The sequence below is a fragment of the Theobroma cacao genome, chromosome 8 (genome assembly GCF_053813885.1).
Source record: "Theobroma cacao isolate CCN51 chromosome 8, ASM5381388v1, whole genome shotgun sequence".
Classification (NCBI taxonomy): domain Eukaryota; kingdom Viridiplantae; phylum Streptophyta; class Magnoliopsida; order Malvales; family Malvaceae; genus Theobroma; species Theobroma cacao.
Genome location: NC_142646.1, coordinates 25,190,875 through 25,196,774, shown reverse-complemented (window position 1 = coordinate 25,196,774; position 5,900 = coordinate 25,190,875). Strand labels below are relative to the sequence as shown.

Below are 5,900 nucleotides of genomic sequence, written 5' to 3'. Positions count from 1 at the left end.
AATCGAGAGCACAATAGACGGATGTCGAAGAGAACAATCGATAAAATTAGAAAGAGCTGGATGGTAAGAGAGAGAAATCAGAAGCAAAAATGGATATGGGGAAATTGTTATAAATGGTTTAATTTATTTAAAATTATTTCAAGAGTATTTTTGTCAAATCATGGTTAAATATGGTTAAAAACAATTAATTTTATTTTGAGTGCTATTTTTGAAATCAAGTTATTAAGATGGCCATTTCTCACAATTTTCCATTGCATTTATTAGAATAGCCACTGTATAAGTGACTGTATAACCCCTATTGAAACCCATTCAGTCCATGATAATGTGTTAACATGACAAGAAGTGAACAAAATAATGGCTATATCATGTAGCCAATTGGTTTTGAACAAAGGACTTAACCTCCGCAATTAGCGAGGAAGATTCAGGCAATTTCGCAAACGAATAAAACCCATGAAAGGCATTCGGATACTCAATTGTGTACACTGTTTTCCCACATTTCTTTAATCCCTCCACGTATTTTCTCTGCCAATCTTGTAAAGGATCAAACCCGCTGATGAAAACAAGGGTAGGTGGAAATGGTAAATGTTAAATATTAATAGAATTTGGCCCAAATACATTCACCACTTGATAATCCCGGTTGCAGCCTTGTGGCTAGAAAGCTTTCCACATCCAATCTGTGCGCTTCACTGATATTAATGGAGTCCCAACAAGCTTCATCTCCGATTCCGTCCTTTCCTCTCCTAAAAAAAAAAGGTTGCAATTCCACTGCTTCGACAAGGTTCAGTCGGGAAAATTCATGCTCGCAAGCCTTGAGGGCCACATGATGCTCTAGGTTGCCACCTGCATAGTCAAACCCTACTCTATTATATACTTGTCATGTCATTCATTTACTTGATAGCATATCTACATATTGGGATGCCTCGGAGAATCGTTAAAAGTCAGTATCATACCTAGTGGTACAATTAATTCGATTAAAACCTTGAACTAATTTGAATAGAGATTTTAAGATATATTTGAGACTTATTGAACCTTAGAATTTCTTAATATGGTGATTCGGAGTTCGAGGATTAATTTGGAGTCAAATTAGGAATTTTCATAACATAGGGGCAAAATGATCATTTTGCCACCCGAGGGCAAAATTAGAATGTTGGAAGAGATTTTTGACCAAGTTTGACTAATTGGAGCATGATTTGAATTGGAGAAATGAAAAATTTTAATTTCGACATTTTTTCGAACATAAGGGCAAAAAAGTCATTTTACGTGTCCACGAGGACGTAATTAGAATTTTTGGAATTTTACACCACCATAACACTTGTCAAGCCTATGAATTTCACATATTATTATTTTATACTTTAGATAATTAAGAGATTACATGTGGTGGTGAGAAAATACTTAATTGTTAAGTTTTAACCATGGACTAATGACGTGGTGACACATGTCAAGCTTATATTTTTATAATTTCCTTTATAAACTCAACATAAACTCTCCCATTTCACTTATCATGGTCGACCAAAGCAAAGAACAAAGAGAAAAGAATAGAAACAAACACTAGAGAGGAAAATTCAAGAGAAATTTGTTGAATTTCAAAGAACAAAGCAATCAAAGGTAAGATTTTTCAATTTTAGCTTAAAATCTACCTTTTCCATGCTTTCTTTTTCATTTTCTATGGTTGAAAAACAAGTTTCCATGAGGGAATACTTGCTGGCCGAACATAGGGAGAGGTTTTGATGATGGATTTTGCTAGATTTCATGATATCTTAGTGTTTTTAGTTGTTTGATGATGTTTAGCATGAAAAACAAGCAAGAAAATCACATGCCCTTCAACAACCTTCTTTGGCCGAATTTTATAGATGACATGTTGATGATGGATTTTGTTGTATTTCATATTATTTAGCTCATAATTGATGATTTATGGTATCGGATATCGAAAACGGTTATCGAAAAATATAGTTCCTTTAGTAAACGACTTGAACAATAATGAGAAAATCATAGTGAATGGACTTGGATTTGATTCTTAATGATATAGATGGATTTATTAGATTGTGTTAACACTGATTAACATGTTAGTTCGGAATCGGAATGAATTTCGGTTACGATGAATTAAGTCATAATCAAGCTCATTGAGGTACTTTGGTGTATTTGGAATATTGGAAGTGTAATGAATATATTTGAAGTTAAATCGGATGTTTTGGTTAATTCAACAATGTATAGTTCGAGTTAGGTCGAATACAAATTCAGTCCGATCATAATTGAATCCACGTAGAACACCGTCTTTAAGTGATTATTCGAACAATTCTCCTTCAATTTCATGCATTCATATAGAGCCTGAAATAGTTTTATAACAGTTTGGCACAAATATATTGAATTACGTGTCGTGTATTATGTATAGGTGGTGAGCTCTCTGATAAGGGTAAAGATATCGTACCCGAGGACCAAGAATAGGAGTACTCCAAACTCTAGTTATTGTGAGTAATCAAATGTTCACCTTAACTATCCAAAGTAGTTTATTCTCGTTTTTATGATTTTAAAGAATAATGAACTTAAACCGTAGATTTTTATGTTTTATAAGTTAAGTGTTGGTTAAATGAATGAGATTTATAAATTGTTTTGCAATTCAATGACGATTTTGGAAATTGAGTAGGTGGAGACTATATACTTATGTTATCTATATATATATATGGTTTGAATTGATGGCTTATGACAATGTGGTGGCATGAATGACTGGATTTTGTGGTTTGTGGATTATATAAACTGTTTTGTTTTACCTTGATAAGCTGGGTAATATTATATTAGTCATGTCATGCTGTCGAAATTTTTATTGATTTGGTGGGTTATTTGATTAGCTTACTGTAATGGGTGGGTTTCCGTGGACCAGCCTATTAGAGGGGCACGGTGAACCCCATTATATTTTACCTTAGTACGAGAGGCGCAAATGGTATCTCCTAAAGTAAGTTTAGAGTTCACTTTACGCTGAACCACCACGTGAGGATGAAACTCAGCCAACGCCAAGGAATGGTTATATTTTAAAAGTAAAAACATGTTTCATGACTATATGTCGTTTTAACATCCTTGGCAGACTCGGTTGGATGCCCAAGCCAAGGTGTCCCCGAGTATGAGTTTTGGCACAAGCCAAGTTTTTAAGAGAATCATAAGCCTTGTTGATTATTTTGATGAAATGTAATTGTTTTATATGAATTGAAATGAGTTTTAAATGTTAGGAATCATACTGTGATGAGATGATTTAACTGTCTCCATTTACTCGGTTTTAGATGTTGTAGATGAACTTTGCTTACTCACTGGATTTATAAAAACTCACCCCTTCTTTTTACCCATTTCAGGCTCAGGACAGTCTGTAGACAGTCGATTTTGTCGAGAGTTACTTTTGGATTTGCATCCTTAGAAATCAAGGTCTACAGTCTTGTATATTTTCGGTTATTTTGGAGCTCACATGTCATTGTAGAATATTTTTGTATACCTGGTTTACTGTGCTATTATATATATGAATTTATTTTACTCTTATGCTACAAAAATTGTTCATGTAGAATTCTATAAATATTGTTTTATAAGAAAATAAAATATTTTGTTTAATATTTTTATTTAGTTTGACTAGCCATGATTTCATTTTAAATGGATGATTTAGATTACTAAAATTATTTTTTGATAAAAAATGTATATTTTTCGATTGTATGTTATATTTTCACCAAGTTTCAAAATTTTCGAGTAAAAATGATCAAAATATCCCTATGTGGCAGAAATTACTTTTTGTTTGTTTTTGATTTAAAAATAGTTTATATTTATTTAAAACGTGATATTTAATAACTGTTCCTCATAAGGTAGATATAAAATTGATGCAAGAACCTTACGAGGTTTCGGTTGACATTTCGGGTAATGAATATCTATCGAGGCATCGCGGTGATTGTCATAGGCTCTAAGAGAGTGCTGAGTCGTGACATGCACTGCCTCCAGCAATAAAGAACTGCTTCTTGGTATTGGCAGAAGAAGCTAGAAACCCTTCAAACTTTGGGTTATCAATGAACTTCAAAACGTCAAAACCATCTTCATATTGCGACCGGTATCGATGTTCAGGCAAGAGCCGGTAGCTCACGGAGACAACAATAGCAGGAACTTCACGCGCAAGTCGCTTGCATAAGCCATCGTAGAGCATTGAATTGGCTGCCATAAACGTAAACCCTCCGCCATGGAAGTAGACTATTATGGGAATGGGAAGCCCGCCACCATCAGCTACATCGGCAATGGCGGTGTTGGTAAATAGGCGGAACCAAAGTTTACGGGTCCTATCAACCATGATGTCAGAAGAGACGATGCCATTATCAGGTTTTGTTGAAGTTGAAGGAGAGGCTTTGAGGTCGAGAAATTTCGTTAAAAATCGGTTGACGGAAGTGGCGTCAGAGCTGCAGAATACATCTGCAAGGAAAGATAGAGCAGCAAGCATAAGTCTGGTTTTTAATGGCAGGATCAACATTTTGAGTTAGCTACACATGAAAATGAAAGGGTTTCAAAGTGTTATTACAATGTCAACAAGATGCGAAAGCTAGGAGGAATTTAAAGGGAACGAAGAAACCATGAAGCCACCTGCCACTCGGCAATTAAGATAGGTGACGGGGCCAATATTGCGTACATAGTTTTTGCATTTAATTAAGACAAAGTCAAGCAACTAATTTGTTGGCATTTGTCTCAATTAATAAATAAATAATTAAATAAATGTTAGTATGGAAGATTAAAAAGTCAATAAAGGAGCAAAAATAATAAATGTCACCATGAAAACCAAGGCCATCCAATTAAAATGCAGTAAAATTTCGTTAAATAGACTCGATAAAAATCTAATCAAGAACTCCGACTGAATCAAAATTAAAATAAACATTTAAGTTTCAATCTTTAATCAAAATAGACATAAAGGGCTAATTAACTATGAATAACTACTAGAGCTAGCATGCACCAAAACCAACCAAACTTATTTTAAGTTGATTCACTTAATTATTAATTAAAGCCAGATAAAAATACTTAACAATAATAATAATAATAATAATAATAATAATAATCTAATAGTAGTAAACTAGGAATGCAAATCGTCTACTGCAACCTTTTCTTTGCCGCCGCTTCATGTTATTGCCTTTTTGTGGATGGTTTTTTGCTGCAGCCTGATGTTCATCTTCTCCATCGTTTTTTACGCATGTGGTAGGTGGGCTTTTGTGGTTACATTTTGTAACGTATTTAGATGTTTTATATGTGTAACACGGTACTGAGTACCATTAGGCGTGCATAATATCCAATGGTACTAAGTACCGCTAGGTACTATTTTTCAAACAACTTAGATATATATATGAGGAGAACTGTGAAAACCGGAATTTTCATTATGCAAGATCAAATTAGAAAACTATTTTTGTGAAGCTCTATATCTAAAATAAAATTAGTGGATGGAGGAAATAAAGGACTAATGGAAATGATATTTGGAGAATAATTACTTCAAATAAAAAGGAAAAGTATGTATAAGTACCAAATCACAAAAATGAAAAAAAATAAAAAACAAAAGCTAGGAGACAAATTGAAAAAATAGAAGACTAGATTGGAAGAGTAGAGGATCGAATTGGAAAGAATAGAAAGTTTGAATTTGCAAACAAAGGAACTAAAAAGGATGCATAGCAAAGTCAGGGAAAGATTTAAGGATTAGATTGCAAAACCAAAGAACTACTAGGGTAAATAGCAAGAAGGAAAGAAAAGTAGAAGGCACCCAATTGAAGAGAATAAAAAGTAAAATAATTTAAATGGAGGAATAAATGGAAAAAAGGACTGATGGGCAATTAGCCTAACATGGGGTTGTCCACCTATGCCTTCATTTCTTTTCTTTCTTCTTGATTCTTATGCCCGTATTTCTTTGCCTT

At 33.7% G+C, this 5,900-nt stretch overlaps 1 pseudogene; it reads right to left on the bottom strand.

Annotated features, from left to right (window-relative positions):
• Positions 1-363: 363 nt before the first annotated feature.
• LOC108663035 (putative carboxylesterase 18 pseudogene) lies at positions 364-4,453 on the bottom strand (annotated as a pseudogene).
• Positions 4,454-5,900: the final 1,447 nt, after the last annotated feature.